Source organism: Hibiscus syriacus, unplaced genomic scaffold, assembly GCF_006381635.1.
Source record: "Hibiscus syriacus cultivar Baekdansim isolate YM2019G1 unplaced genomic scaffold, ASM638163v2 tig00111318_pilon, whole genome shotgun sequence".
NCBI classification, from domain to species: domain Eukaryota; kingdom Viridiplantae; phylum Streptophyta; class Magnoliopsida; order Malvales; family Malvaceae; genus Hibiscus; species Hibiscus syriacus.
In genome coordinates this window covers 87,744-104,020 of record NW_024063058.1, presented here as the reverse complement: position 1 = coordinate 104,020, position 16,277 = coordinate 87,744, and the positions used below count along the sequence as shown (strand labels likewise).

Sequence of the window (16,277 nt, the reverse complement as noted above, 5' to 3'; positions counted from 1 at the left end):
TTTAAAGCGCCATTATAATCGCTACGCGTATTTTATTTTCAAATTACAAAAAGAATATTAAGACAAAATCCCGTAATCGCAACTCATAACCTAAAACCTAAAATCACAACTCAGTCCCATCTCCATCTCTCACTCTCTACGGCGAAGAAATCCGTCCCCATCTCCGAAGATTTCCGTCCCCATCTCCGGCGAAATCCCTCACAACCATTCACGGTCAGAAATCCCTCACAATATTCAGAAATGGAAAATCAACCTCCGAGGGTTAGTTTTTTTAATTATTTTTATTTTGAAATGTTTGCATTATTGTAGGTTTTTCATATTGAAACTGATGATAAGTTTACTGGTCATTTCAATAATAGATTAACCATTTCACTTAGATTTCATTTCGCGTTACGATTCTCTCGTTGCGATTTTCATTTCGCGTTGCTATTCTCTCGTTGCGATTTTCAAGTTAGTATTTGTCTTTGTCTTTGTTCTGTCTTTTGGTTGAAGTAATGCAATCCATTCAAGTTTCAATTTGCAGAAGAGTCGCAACGAGATAAATGAAAATCGCAACGAGAGAATGACTGTCGCAACGAGAGAATCGCAACGCGAAATGAAAATCGCAACGAGAGAATCGCAACGCGAAACCAAAATCGCATTGCGATTTTCATTTCGCGTTGCGATTCTCTCGTTGCGATTTTCATTTCGCGTTGCGATTCTCTCGTTGCGATTGTCATCTCGCGTTGCGATTCTCTCGTTGCGATTTTCATTTCAACCAAAAGACAAAACAGTGTTGCAAATTTTAGTTTAAAGAATAAACTACTACTTTTTATGTTTATTGTTTTTGGTATATCTTCACAGTGTAGTTTTTGGTATATCTAACTTGGTATGTTTATTGTTTTTGTAGAAATTTTTTTCGGCTCAATTGACCTTGAGAAATAAAGTCAGCCTGGCCACTACAATTGCAAAGAAGCTTTCACCTGCTCAAAGACAATTGTTTGAGGAAACCTGCTTCGGGCCATGGCTGAGAGTACAGCATCCGGGTGGAGATGCTAATTTGACCCATTTGTGGCTTCAGACCATGACATCAAATCTACCCGACAGTATACAACGTGGTGAGGAAGAGATATGGTTTCATTTTCCACCAGCGTATACTTGCTTTGGGCGGAAGGAGTTCTGCTTAATCACTGGTCTACGATTCGGACACGATGATGTAGGCCGGTACACTCGTCATATCGCCCGCCCATCATGGTTATCCCGGGTTTTTCCGGATGAGTCAATGGAGAAGCCGAACCTACATGTCGACGACCTGAAGAAATTATTTAATAAGAAAGCTGGTTTCACTCGGATGGAAGACGTCGATGTTGTCCGAGTATGCCTTCTACTACTTGTGTATGCCGGCTTTTTAGGCAGAGAGGCCAGACAACCTATTCATCGGGAGCTAATAATATTGGTAGAGGACCTGAATGCATGGAATCTGTTTCCGTGGGGTTCGTATATATGGAAAGCTACCTGGACTAAGTTGTCGTCTGCCTTTGATGACCGCAAAAGTTTGCGGGGCGATGGGTCCAAATACACTTTGTCAGGCTTTGTTTGGGCCTTTAAGGTAAGAATTTCTATATAATGTTTCTAAAATTATAATTAATTATTTAACAATTACTAATTTTGTTATTATATTGTTTGTAGATTTGGATATTCGAGGCTTTCCCCAGCATGCGTACATATGCAATAAAAACGTCAAATGATATTCCCAGGGCTATTTCCTGGAAGAGGAAAACTCTGTTGGATTGGGAAGACTTAATACCATATGCCACAATAAATAATGTAAGTTAACACAAATACTTTCATATAATATATAAACAAGTTATTAATAGTAGACGTTTAACTTTGTTTGAGTTTTTATATTTTAGGAGACCAACATTCCATTACAAAGACTGTCACCCACGGAGGAAGAGCTTGCCACTGATTGGTGGCAAGCTAGTCAGAGTTTTTTTGATGGCACGGATGATGAGCAGCATCCACTTCCTCCAATTCGAGAGCCATCACCTCACCTAGAGCCATCACCCGATCGTGACGACTATACACCTCTAGAACGAGAGCCATCACCTATCCCGTCACATCATCGAGCCTCTTCTCCACCATCACCTCATGATAGGCGACCGGCAAAGATGCCACGACTCCTATCTCCCTGTTCTCCACCTCCACCTCAACGGGATGAGTCAAGGGAGTTACGTGATGAGGTCAATGCCTTGCGTGAGGAGATCGGTACTCTACGCGATAACGATGGTGCATGGCGTGTGGAGGTGTCAACTTTACGTGGTGAGGTTGCCGCTCTACGTGAGATGATAGTATCGTTGCAGAATGAGGTTCATACTCTACGCAACGAGGTAAGTTTAAGATTTTCCATATTTAACTTAATGATAAATTTACTCGTAATTTCACTTAGATTAGCCATTTCACTTAGATTGCTTAGTAAATTTATTCGGTTGCTGCCAATTCTGCTAAACTGTGTATTCTTTAACACTGTGAAATAGTATTTGTCTTTGTTTTGTCTTTTGGTTGAAAGTAAATTTGTTCGGTTGCTGCCAATTCTGCTAAACTGTGTATTCTTTAACACTGTGAAATATATTTGTCTTTGTTTTGTCTTTTGGTTGAAAGTAAATTTGTTCGGTTGCTGCCAATTCTGCTAAACTATGTATTCTTTAACACTGTGAAATAGTATTTGTCTTTGTTTTGTCTTTTGGTTGAAAGTAAATTTGTTCGGTTGCTGCCAATTCTGCTAAACTGTGTATTCTTTAACACTGTGAAATAGTATTTGTCTTTGTTTTGTCTTTTGGTTGAAAGTAAATTTATCCATTCAAGTTTCAATTGGCAGAAGAATTTATAGTTTACTTTCGCAACACGAAACTTAAAATCGCAACGCGAAACCAAAATCGCAACGCGAAATGAAAATCGCAACGACAGAATCGCAACGCGAAACCAAAATCGCAACGACAAGATCGCAACGCGAAACCAAAATCGCATTGCGATTTTCATTTCGCGTTGCGATTCTTTCGTTGCGATTTTCATTTCGCGTTGCGATTCTGTCGTTGCGATTTTCATTTCGCGTTGCGATTTTGGTTTCGCGTTGCGATTTTAAGTTTCGTGTTGCGAAAGTAAACTATTTCTTCTTCTGCAAATTGAAACTTGAATGGATTGCATTACTTCAACCAATAGACAAATCAAAGACAAATACTAACTTCAGGGTATTAGTTTGAAACATATTTTTCTTTGTTATCTGATGCATTTTGTGAACTATGATAGAATAATGACTTGGGTGAATACAATGCAAGTTTGAAACATATTTGTCTTTGTTTTCACTGTTTAAATATCATGTCTGTTTATTTACTGATTTTTGTATTTAATTATTTAGCGGCCCGATAGAGTGGATGCTTTACGTCGGGTTATGCTTGCACGACGGAGTTCACGCATCAGACAGCGTGCACGTGCTATTAAGTCTCCGTACACCCCAATAGTGCGAAGACACCGCAAGAAGAAGCCCGACTCGCCTGTCATCCCTCAAGAGTCCACTCCTATCGTTGAAGAGGCCCCCCATATCATTCCTCGAGAGTCCCCTCCCACCGTTCAAGAGGCAACTGTCATCGTTGAAGAGGTCCCTCCCACCATTCCAGAGCCCGATTCACATGGGGTAATATATCGAAGTATTGAGAAACCCCCACCGGTTCCGGACATGATGGATGAGAGTTGGCTCTCGTATGAGTTACCGGCCAGTACCATACCGGTATCTGAAGAGGAGAGGGAACAACTACCGGACACAATTTTGGATAACACCCTTTGGGCTAAGACCGCAGTTGATTTTTATCTACATGAGCGGAGCAAGGGGTGTTTCACTGACATATGCAAGCTCACCGATGATATCTTTTTGTTGCTTGAACGGCCTTGGTGGGGCGTATTATTAGGGGTCGAAGACAATGGCTATTTCGATGGGGGGGTAAGTCTTATATTTTTCTTATATTTCAATTTGATTAATTTTTTTTTAAATTTATGTAAGTCACTAATATATGTCTTTTTTTGTAAAACAGCATATCGATGCGTGGGTGACACGTCTTCTAATAATAAGAAAACTTAAGAAAAATAAAAATTTACGATATACAATAATGCCGACGTCTTTTCACGCCGTTCACTTGAAGAATGCACGAGATGAATCATTTGATTTGGGCAATGGACAAGCTAAACTTTATCCTGCATGGTGGGAGGTCGATAAGGTTAGTATTTATTTTAGATTGAGTTTAAAGGTTTTATGAAATAAGTGCGCAAATGAATGAATTATTACTTATGATTGCAGGTGTTTATCCCTGTTTTGGAACGTAAACATTGGATTCTCGTCGAGCTTCAGCTCCCATCCCTTAAGACAATAGTGTATGACAGCATGATAAATTACATATCATTGGCTGATTTAAGAGATGTTATTAAGGGATGGAGCTCTCATTTGGCTAAATTCTTGGATGCGATCAATTATTGGACTCGTTCTGGAAACAAGAAGCCAAAGAAGCTCAATATTACAGTTATTAGAGACGAGACCGCGCCACAACAAACGAGCGGAGCCAGAGGAGATTGTGGTCCTCTCGTATGCTTGGCGTTGGAGCGTTTGACGACGGGAAGCATCAAGTATCTACCTCCCACCGATAGAGATAAAGCTGCAGTAGGCTTGTGGTTTCGGCATTATATGGCTAAATCGATATATACGAGACGCTGCCTACCTGCATCCGCGTTATAAAAATGTCCATAAACAATTGGTAAGTTTATATACTTATAAATGAAAATGTTTGGTTAAGTAATTAGAATTCAATAATTTGCGTAGAAAGTGTTGTTTGAACAAATGTTTGGTTTCTGCAGGTTAATCTCAGAAGTGAACTGCGTGAAAATGATGTCGAGCTGCAAAAGTTGATTCAATAGTTTAATTGATTGTTTTTTGATTGTTTAATTGATTTGTAAAAGTTGATTCAATTTTTGATTGTTTAATTGATTTGTAAAAGATGATTTGTAAAAGTTGATTTGTGTAATTGATGCGAACATAATTCTTATTTGTGCTTGTTTAATTGATTGAAATGTAATGGTTGATTTTGTTGATTTCAATCTGCATTATGTTGAAGGCAAAATGACTATCGCAATGCGAAATGAAAATCGCAATGCGAAATGAAAATCGCAACGAGAGAATCGCAATGCGAAATGAAAATCGCAATGCGGAAATGAAAATCGCAATGCGTTTATAATTTCGCATTGCGATTATCTCGTTGCGATTTTCATTTCGCATTGCGATTTTCATTTCGCATTGCGATTCTTTCGTTGCGATTTTCATTTCGCATTGCGATTTTCATTTCGCATTGCGATTTTCATTTCGTATTGCGATTTTAATTTCGCATTGCGATTTTCATTTCGCATTGCGATTCTCGCGTTGCGATTTTCATTTCGCATTGCGATTTTCATTTCGCATTGCGATTCTCTCGTTGCGATTTTCATTTCGCATTGCGATTTTCATTTCGCATTGCGATTTTCATTTCGTATTGCGATTTTCATTTCGCATTGCGATTTTCATTTCGCATTGCGATTCTCGCGTTGCGATTTTCATTTCGCATTGCGATTTTCATTTCGCATTGCGATTCTCTCGTTGCGATTTTCATTTCCGCATTGCGATTTTCATGTTGGGATTTTCATTTCGCGTTGCGATTGTATTTTCCGTGTTGCGATAGTCAAATGCATGCCTAATAGTGATAACAACTGAATAACAAGAGTTGGTTAAGTCAAAATGGTTGGCCTGAGTCATTAATTCAACTGAAAATGTTAAAAGTTCACACATAAAATCCACATAATACAACGTTTGCATATGAGCTTTTGATGGCAACGTTTACATAATACACATAAAATGTTAAATGTTAAAACGTTTACATAATACAACTGAATAACAACGTTTACATAATACAAAGTTCACACCATATGAGCTTTGGATTTTGATGAGGATCCATATTTTGGTAGAGGAAAAGATGATTTTGATGGCACTGGTGATCCACATGTCAACCTTGTATGACCACTTTCCTTGCACCGACTACATGTCGATCTCTTCTTCTCTTCACCCTTAGACGGTATACGATCGTGACTTTTTGGTCGGCCAGGTAGCCTTCTGTCCATGGCTGGTGGCAAAACTGTTTGTAAGTCATCTGGTATGTCCCACTCAGAAGGATGTGGAATAGGGTAGACAATCTCGGCATAAGTCTGTCGATAAACTTCTGTAGTGTAGCAATCCATAGCGTATGCGCTTGAATCATCTTGGTTTAAATGAAGAGCAACTTTTATAACATGGCCACACGGATAACCAGATGTTTGCCATTTCATACAACTACACGTCTTTGCATTTAGATCGACTAGCCCATTTAAGTTATTATCCAGTACTTGAAACAAAGTGTTTGAACATGGTTCAACTCTCCATGACGTTGACTTCACAACACGTTTCGTTATCTTTTTTTCAGTCCATGGTGTAACACGATGTTCCAATGTTCCTGTAAATTTAAATAAACAATACTTAGTAAAATATAAATATGATAAGTTACGAATTCAAAGAAATAATACCTGCATGGTTTCTTTTCTTGTAGTACCACTGTTGAATAGAGGCTCGAAAAAACTCCATTAACATAGTAATGGGTAATTTCCGGGAATGACGACTTAGAGCGTTGATTGATTCTGCACTATTAGACGTCATGAAACCATATCTTGCTCCAAGTTGATGTACTCTTGACCATCTTTCAAACCCGACATCTTCTAGTGTTTGAGCACACTGAGGCAAAACACGTCTTAAACAATTTATATGCTTATTGAAATCCACTTCCCGATAAGCTTTTACAGCCTTCCAGTATGTCCATTTGTGCTTTTTTATACCAGCAGACCTTGATTTTAGATTTCTATACAAATGAACACCACAAAGTCCATGAAAAGCATCTGGGAAACACCTTCTAACAGCGTTGTCAATTGAGTTTGCCCTATCGGATATGATTGTCAGATTGCTAATAGGACCTATGCAATCCCTAAGATGCCCCATAAACCATGTCCATGAATCAGAGGTTTCAGATTTGCCAACCCCGTAAGCTATTGGCAATATCCCATTGTTAGCATCCATGGCTACTGCTAATAAGTTTACTCCAAGGTATCGACCTTTCAAATGTGCTCCGTCAACTATAATAACTGGGCGCATGCAAGTAATAAACGAACGAATCTACAAAATAATATACACAAGAAATATAATCATTTAAATGTGAAATGCATGTAACTAACAAAAATGAGTCAACAAAATTATATTGATTTACTAACCGTAGCACCAATGGCGATAAACAGCAACTCAAAGCGTCCATCTCTATCTGTTTTGATATGAGTTACCGACCCAGGATTTTTCAGCTTTAAATTGTGACAATAAGCCGGCAGTTGGGCAAACGATGCTTCTGGCGACCCCCTCAACAATTCCAAGGCATAACATTTGGCTCTCCAAGCTTGAGAATATGATATACTAATCTTGAACCGAGCATTCATGTCAGTCATAATTTCATGTCCCCGATATACCCTGCCATTCAAAACATTAACTCAGCCAGAAAACCACCCAACACCTTTTTGTTTGCCTGTCTATGGTGAGGAAAAACTTGGGTTCTTGAACATGTATGTTTATCAATAAAAGTCCTAACTTGAAACATTTTGCAATCTTTTATTCTCTTTGCAATCATACGCCACGTACAGTTTTTGTCAATCATACACCTTGTTTCGAAACGATCTTTGCTTGATTTGTTAACTTTTAGTTGATAGCCATCTTCCACACATTTCGTATATAAAGCTATCTTCAAGTCTTCCTTTGTATCAAAACAATCATCTTTCTTGATACGAATAACTTTTGTGTAACAATCAACTGCTTTCTTTATCAACTCTTCTTCCGGTATCTGAAGTAATTCTGGCATATTCCAGTTATACGCCCGTGGCATTTTCTTTTCTTCGGGGACTTTTTCTTCTTCTTTTTCTTCTTCAGGATTATATGAATTACAGAATGGATGTTCAACATGTTCATTCACAGTCGTAACTTCCTCCTCATTATCATCAACATTACATTCTTCGGCAACGGCTGTTTCATCATCAAAATTCGGGTATTGACCAATATCAATATCATTACACGCATGGTCTGTTTCTTCTTCTGAAACATCATCAAAATCCGTGTATTGACCAATATCAAAGTCCGGATATTGACCAAGACCAAATTTCGAATACTGACTAGTACTCACAATTTTTTCTGTTGGCTCATCATCGTCTAACTGGTCAATACGAAAACCGGAATTTGGTGCTGAAAGTTGATTGGGATTTGGATTAGAGAAAGGTTGTGGGTTTTGAGAAAAACTTAGTTGATTACTACCCACTACTGACCCAACAATACTACTTCTAGGTTCAACAACATACAATGTAACATCATCTTGTGAAACACTAATGTAAGCAATGAATCGTTCAACATCTTCATTGTCGGTTAACAAATAAACTTTACCATTTCTCTGATAAGATAGCCTAAATCCACTTAGGGGCTCTAAATTCAATTTATTTGAAACACGTAGCATTAGAGTTTCATAAGTTAACTTTTGTAAAGACAATTTTAGTTGAAGATTTATGGGTAAAGGCATATATTGTAAAACACCATTAACATTATCCCATGACCCTCCAAAACACAAATCTATCCAAACATGATCAACATTAGATGATTTCATGGTTGTAACTAAACAAACGAGATGCGAAACTAAGACCTGTTGCCGGATGGGGAAGGATGTCGTTGGATATAGGAACGATGTCGCCGGAGAGAGTGATAGATGGAGATGGAATGAGTTGCGATTTAGGGATTTAGTTTATGATTTCAGTGTTATATACCCAAAATTTCAGTGTTGTGATTTACAGATTCTCGTTGCGATTTTCGGATTATCGTTGCGATTTACAGATTCTCGTTGCGATTTACGGATTATCGTTGCGATTTACGGATACGCGTTGCGATTTACGGATTATCGTTGCGATTTACGGATACGCGTTGCGATTTACGGATACGCATTGCGATTTACGGATACGCGTTGCGATTTACGGATACACGTTGCGGTTTACGGATACGCGTTGCGATTTACGGATACGCATTGCGATTTACGGATACGCGTTGCGATTTACGGATACACGTTGCGGTTTACGGATACGCGTTGCGATTTACGGATACGCGTTGCGATATACGGATACGCATTGCGATTTACCCATACGCGTTGCGATTTACGGATACACGTTGCGATTTACGGATACGCGTTGCGATTTATGTGTTCGCGTTGCGATTTTCATATTCGCGTTGCGATTATGGAAAATCGCAATGCGAATTTGTACTATCGCATCGCGATTTTCAAGAATCGCGTTGCGATTCTGGAAACTGATTTGCGATTCTGGGGATCGCGTTGCGATTTTTATTTCGCGTTGCGATTTTGTTGGTCATTTTGGCAAATCCAAAAAAAGTTGGTTAAAATCGTATATTATAACTTTTTTTTGGTCACTGAGGCGATTTTCTCTTTAATTAATCATATTTGTTTTTAAAATTAGAAAACTTATCTCAAGAATTTAAATTACGGTTACGGTTGTGTCACATTTATCACGATTATGATAATAGCAGATGCTATTAAGGTATCACGATTGTGCAACAACAATTTCAGATGATATTTTTACCGCTATATAATGGCTGCTATTTTGAAAACGAACCACTATTTAAATTCTTGTTTATCCTGCCATAATTTAATATTGGCTCCGTTCCTGCTACTTGGGACCAATTAGCATCGTATTTTTGGACCTCTTATAAATGTTTTTTCCAAAACTAAACCAATTTTACATTTACTTTCATCTCCTGGCTTTATACTAATTTTCAAAGAAAAATACTATTTTTTAAAAATAATGAACCGCTGTGATTTAATCTAATTCATTATCCCAAAAATATTTTTTAAATAGATACATATAATATATATATATATATATATATATATATATTTTTTTAAAATCGTTTATATTTTATTTTCATTCTTAGTTGATAGCCAACAACACCAGTGTAAGTTGCCGTTGTAAATATATTTTTAGTTTTTATTTAATTTCTTATATCACATTTTTATTTTTATTAGTTTTCAATAATTTTGTCTTTATTACATGTTCATCTCCGCCTTTATGACACATTTTCAGTCGTTTGACTATTATTTTAGTTTATCTTTTCCTTGGGTTAGATTTGACATCGTCACAATTGATCAAGATTTTGTTTATTTGTTATGTTGATCTTCCTTTCTTTGGACCCTCATATAAGATTTGGATACGTGATTTGTATTCGCGGATAATTTTTTCATTTTGCTCGATTCTGATTTGTGATTTGTCAGTGATCTTTCAGTATATTTATCCACTTTTGTAGTTTGTTTACCGATGCAGACAAATTTGTTCGTATTTATCTTTTGTTTGAGTTTTTTTATTAGGTTTTAAACCATTTCCTTATATGGTCATTTTGTGATCTTAATTGACTAGTTTATATGTTGATGATTATAGAAAAATGTCTTAGTTATATGATCAGTTTTTGGTCGTAAATATTCATTGTAATTTTGGATATTTTATCTTTTTAATAAAATTAGTGATTACTATAAAAAATATATAAATTTTTATGCGGATTAGGGATAGATAAAAGTTCAAGATAAAGACAATTAATAAAATAAATAAATAACATAATGAAATTTAAACTTGAGGCGGATACACTTACCTATATTGACTACAATGTACATCTGAATTAATCTTGTACTTTGAGATGAAAAAGTGAAGAAAAAAATTCAGTTTCAAAATAATATGCATATTCCGTAAATAAGTTGTAAGAAGCAAATGAAATGGGGCCTTAGATGTGGACTACAAGGTAACGTGGGAGATGGGATCTAAGGCAAATAGGGAGAGCAAAAGAGATTGAGGCAACCTTCATTGGTGGTCATCAGTGCCGACTCTGGGTATTTTTTTGGCCCGGGACGAAATAAAAGAAATGAGTCTCTAATTTTAAAAAATTATAAAAAATATATATTATAAAATTGATATTATTTTTTTATTAAAATAAAAAAATAGTAATTAATTATCATCTCAAAAATGTTAAAAAATTATATTAAAGCACACAAATATTTATAGAAAATATTGTCTTCGAGCATTTTTTGATACAAAATCATAGCGTCAACATCAATATTTTTCAACATATTTTTTTCATTACATAACATAGGTAGCTCATTCAATCTTTCTTGTGACATTGTTAACATCAAGTAATTTTTCAACAATTTCAGCTTAGAAAAGCTTCTCTTAATTTATTATGAGAAAAAAATAATCTGTAACTTATGAGAAAAAAATAATCTTTAACTTAGAAAAACACTTTCATTTCAGAAAATGAACCCGCATGGCCATACGTGAACCCACATGGCTAGTCTTGACTATTTTTTGGGTCGAGTCGAAATAAAAAATAAGCCCCTAATTCAAAAATAAAATAAAATAAAATATGTAATATAAAATTTATATTAGAATTTTTTATTAAATTAAACAAACAATAATTTAATACAATGTCAAAAATATATTTAAGTATACAAATACTTATAAAAATATTACCTTCTAGCATTTTCTAATGTAGAATCATTGATTTTAGTGTAAAAATATTGTCTCGTGGAAAAGCATTTCTTAAATTAAACATCTTGTATAAGCATTTCTTAATTCAATAGTTTATTTTGGAGTAAAAAAATCCCTCCATGGATGAAAATCGTTAGTCAACAAATTATCAACTCTCTAAAATACATATTTTCTTTCTAAAATGAAATAGTAGGTATCAAAATATTAAAAAAAATCAAGTGACTATTTAGTCAAATCTCAAAGGTCTTTTATCTTAAAAAAACGTTGAATTAAAATTATTAAAAAAGGATTAAAATGATATTAAAGTTTGGTTAATTGGATTTTGCCCAATGATGGAAAACCCATTTAATGGAGCAGTTTTTCTAATTTTTGTTTTAAAGCGTCTGTCTGGTTCAATTTCCTCTCTTTCTATTTCCCGTTACTCTACTTTTTCTACTTCTTATATGCAGGGTCGACTGAATATTATGGGCCCTGGGCGGGCGCCCCTCCTGCCCCGGCCCAGAGCCGGCCCTGGTGGTCCCCCTCGTTTTAGGCCACATGTTTCACCAGCTATCCGTTCAAATTTCAGACAACGAAATCTTTCAATAAAGAGAAAATGGGGGAAGCATTTTCAAGTAATCAAAGGTTGAAGATGAAGTGATGAAGGCCAAATTACAACATCTTAGTTCAGATTAATTAAAACTTTGCATTCAAGGAAATACAGGGGACTGTGTAAGAGAGAAAACGTCATAAAAAACACACATGTGCGGCATGAAGAATGTCAATGGTAACTGATTGGCTGGAAACGCTGGAGCAACGCGGATTGTACAAGACCACTTAACCCATATCTACAGTGTTATTGAACCAGATCTGTTTGGCTTAATCAAATGCTTAATTATATTTTCTATGATTTTCTTTTTCTGACAAAGTTAGAGATACCTCAAAATTTACTTTATAAAAAGGAGAGATGTAAAGGGATGGCCCTGAATTCCAGAAAAGATTCGGTTCTCCGCACGCCCTTTCCCCCAGGAAAAAGAATGATTCTTGTAGAAAATATACCGTACTGTATCTACTTTGCTAGAAATTTTGTCTTCTTAGGACCAAAAGTTAAAGTTCCAACACACCCTCATTGTTTTTGCATGAAGAATGGTCAAAACTGGTTCTGTTTTTGCCACTGCAATCTATATTACAAATGCAATTTTCTAAGGTAAATATAGAGGTTGGACCATGTGAACAATTACCATTTGCAAAACAAGTTCTCAATACATAAATAAATGCTAAAAAAATCCAACTTTACTGTTGATTTCAGGCACCTACCTACAGATTTATACATGCTTTTAAGTTGCTAAAATGACTTAATTGTCATAGATTCTGGTGGACTGCAGTTGCAAAGTCTTTTTATTTATTTTATAATTTTGGTTTTCACCTGTGAGTCTGTCATGTTTGACTAAAGACTCAGCCTACATATGCTTCCTTAGAAATGAGGTGAAAAAGTGGTATCTAAGTTTAACTATGCAACCTACCAATTTGGTAGCTCTTAAACTACTCAGACCACTTGCAGATCACCTGGAAAAGGAACCAATATGCATACTGAATTGTAACATGGCGATTATGATGAAACGAAGTACAAAAAACCAGTTTCAAAACAGCCAACTAAACTTGGAAATTTAATTTATCTTGCAAAAATAACTCACTATGCCAGAATATATGTATATAATATATAAACAAATCACATAAACTTTGCTGCCTACTTGGTCAAATAAGTAGTTATTTCTACTCCTACCAGGCCCTTCATGCTCCTGCTTCAAGGATCCCTTGCTGTATAATCCAAAAACCTCTGAAGAAGCTTCAAATCCTGTTCTTCACATTAATTTTTTATGCATACGGACAATGTTAAAATGCAGTTTGTGTGCTATCCAAGAGATGATGATAATGGCTGTAACGAATTTGGTTCGCGCAAAAATGCAGTGATCAGTTTATCCCTTGTTAGCTGTTCAGATCCTTGAGACTTGATAACAAATGAATGAAACACGGTATCATCTGCTGCAATGAGTTTCGACTCGAGTATATTGATATCTACCTCTTTGAATGCTTGGATTACTCTTGATGCAGGGTGTGAATCTAAAGGACAGCTTACTCTTACAACAACCTTATCGTGAACTGCTTGAACATCGATATTAGCTGCTCCGATATGATTCTCTGTGTTTGCAATGGGATCTAACCCTGACGGATCCCTGGAAGTGCTACTGAACTTTTCCCTTTCTGATTCCACGACCTTCAGTTTTGCCTGAAGTTCATTGATGTAAGCAATTGCATCTCCTAACAATGAAGCTTTGTCCATCTTTGATACGTTGGGCACCACAGCTCGTAAGGCACAGAATCTCTGGTTCAGTTTCTCGCGCCGCTGCCTCTCGGCTTCAACATGATTAAGAGGTTCTTCTCTACCGTTAGCAGGCTTTCGACCTCTTTTTCGGGGCATCCTTTCATCAGTTGCACTTGGCTTCTCTTCCTTGAAAGGAGCTTCAACATCCAAATGCTCAGATTCAGCGCTTAATGACCGAGTAGCTGCAGAAAAAGGCATTGAGGTAGCCCTTGAAAAATCAATTTGCATTTGAACAGGCTTTTGTGACTGGTACTGATTAAGCCTAAATTCCTCCCTATCTCCATTAACAAGCTCCTGAATATTATTTGCCGCATTTTGAGCAACATAACAGTTGGTACGACTCCCTTGTTTCACACCATCAACATATGGCCAACCGTAGCCATGAACACCATTTTGATTCCTTGAAAACAGAAGCTTACCACCATTAGCATAATCTCCCCAGGTTGGCCTATCTTCCATCTTTCTAACAGCTAGTTTCTCCCGATGACTGGAATTAACATGTGAAATGTTCAGATCCTGCCCAAAATTCTTTGGAACACCTCCCACAATTCCCAAATTTGAAAAATGGGAAGAATTTTCATGTTTTTTTCTCATTCTCCACAGGTATTGCCGCTACAACCATTTGCTTTGCTCTAAGAACAGATGAATTCGACGGAAACGAACTTCTTATCGACTGCAACAACTCTAAGCTTTCCGGCACAGATCTAACCGACCCTAATTCAACAACACCATCATCAGTAGGGACCAAAACAATGGATTGAACTCCAGCAGACTTTGTCAAGAAAGACCGAACACAATAATCCGAACCCGATCTCAATGCATCCGAGAGCCATACATGTTTCCCGGACAAAAACACTTCCCAGGGCCTCCCTCTCCTCGTGGGAAAGAAAAATACATGGAAGCCAAAAAGAACATCTCCGTATCAGTAACTCTGTCCAAGCCAAGTGCATAATTATCCTCATCTGATCCACCGAACAAGGTATGCAATTTCTGCAAGACCCTTTCCTCATCTTCTGCTGAGTCTCGTCCTCGAGTCGGAGACTAAGAATCCGAGTTGTCTCGGATTCTTCTCCTTCTTTAGGCTCTCGACAACACCCATCGCCCCAATCGAGGACCCAATCGCCGGACTTGGACCGCGAAATTTGCCAGAAAATGGCATAGTTCCAGCTGAAATTAGAAGCGTTGGGACGGTCCACGAGATCCGAGAGCTTGTTTTGGAGACTTTCATCACTGTTTATGGTCATTAAAAGGTTCTCATTTGAAACCGAGCTTGATATCAAGTAGTCAAATGCTCTTGTTCCTAATACAGCGGCAACCATAGCCTTATCTTCATCGTTCCAAGCCCCACCTCCCATACCCAATTCAATTTTCATCTGGTAAACCACTTCAAACAACCCAAAAAGAAAAAAGAAAGAAAGAATAAAGATGAAAAGTGTCCAGAACACTCCGATCAAATCTCACCCTTTAAAGAAAAAGAAATCAATATGCATTTATAACCAAACTAGAAACATCATCAGGTTATCTTTACATGCACAACATACCATTTCCCAGAAAAAGTAAGGTAAATTCAAAGCGAAAAAGACATGATAATAGGAGAATACACACCGGTTTACATGAAAAAGCAAATTTGGGATCAGCTGAATAGTGCGCACAAGTCGCAGACTAACAGGGCACTGTCAAAAACAAAAAAACATGCACAAAAAAAAAAGTTTCCCAGAAAAAAAAAGGACCAGTTAAAGAGGAGAACAGAAGAAGCAAGGCCTTCCTTCAATTTCCCTTTCCGCAACAAATCCTAAGGTAGAAAAATAAGAGAGGAAATTGAGATGGGAAATTGTTTTTCCTTTTCATTTTGTAAAATCCTAAATCCATTGAGGAAGGGAGAATAGGGTTAAATGCTAACTATAGTAAAATTTTGGGTTTAATTTTAATTCGTTTTGTAAAAGCCGGCCATGTTTTTTGCCTTTTTAATTATTATTATTATTTGGGATATAGTTTTGTAAATCATTTCTCATGCTATACTAATTTGTTATTTTTGAAGTTTGCTGCTTTTCCTTTTAAAAAATGCTTTCAATGATTTTAATGTGAAAGATAATTAAATGGTTTTGCTGTATGGCACACAAATTACACGAATCTTCAAAAAAAAAAACTAATATATATATATATATATATATATATATAGTGATGTGCATGGGTCGGGTTTTTGGTCCACCCGACTCAATCTGAG

At 36.7% G+C, this 16,277-nt stretch overlaps 1 pseudogene; it reads right to left on the bottom strand.

The window, feature by feature from the left end:
* Positions 1-13,306: 13,306 nt before the first annotated feature.
* Positions 13,307-15,507, bottom strand: LOC120158523 (annotated as a pseudogene).
* Between the last annotated feature and the right edge of the window lie 770 nt (positions 15,508-16,277).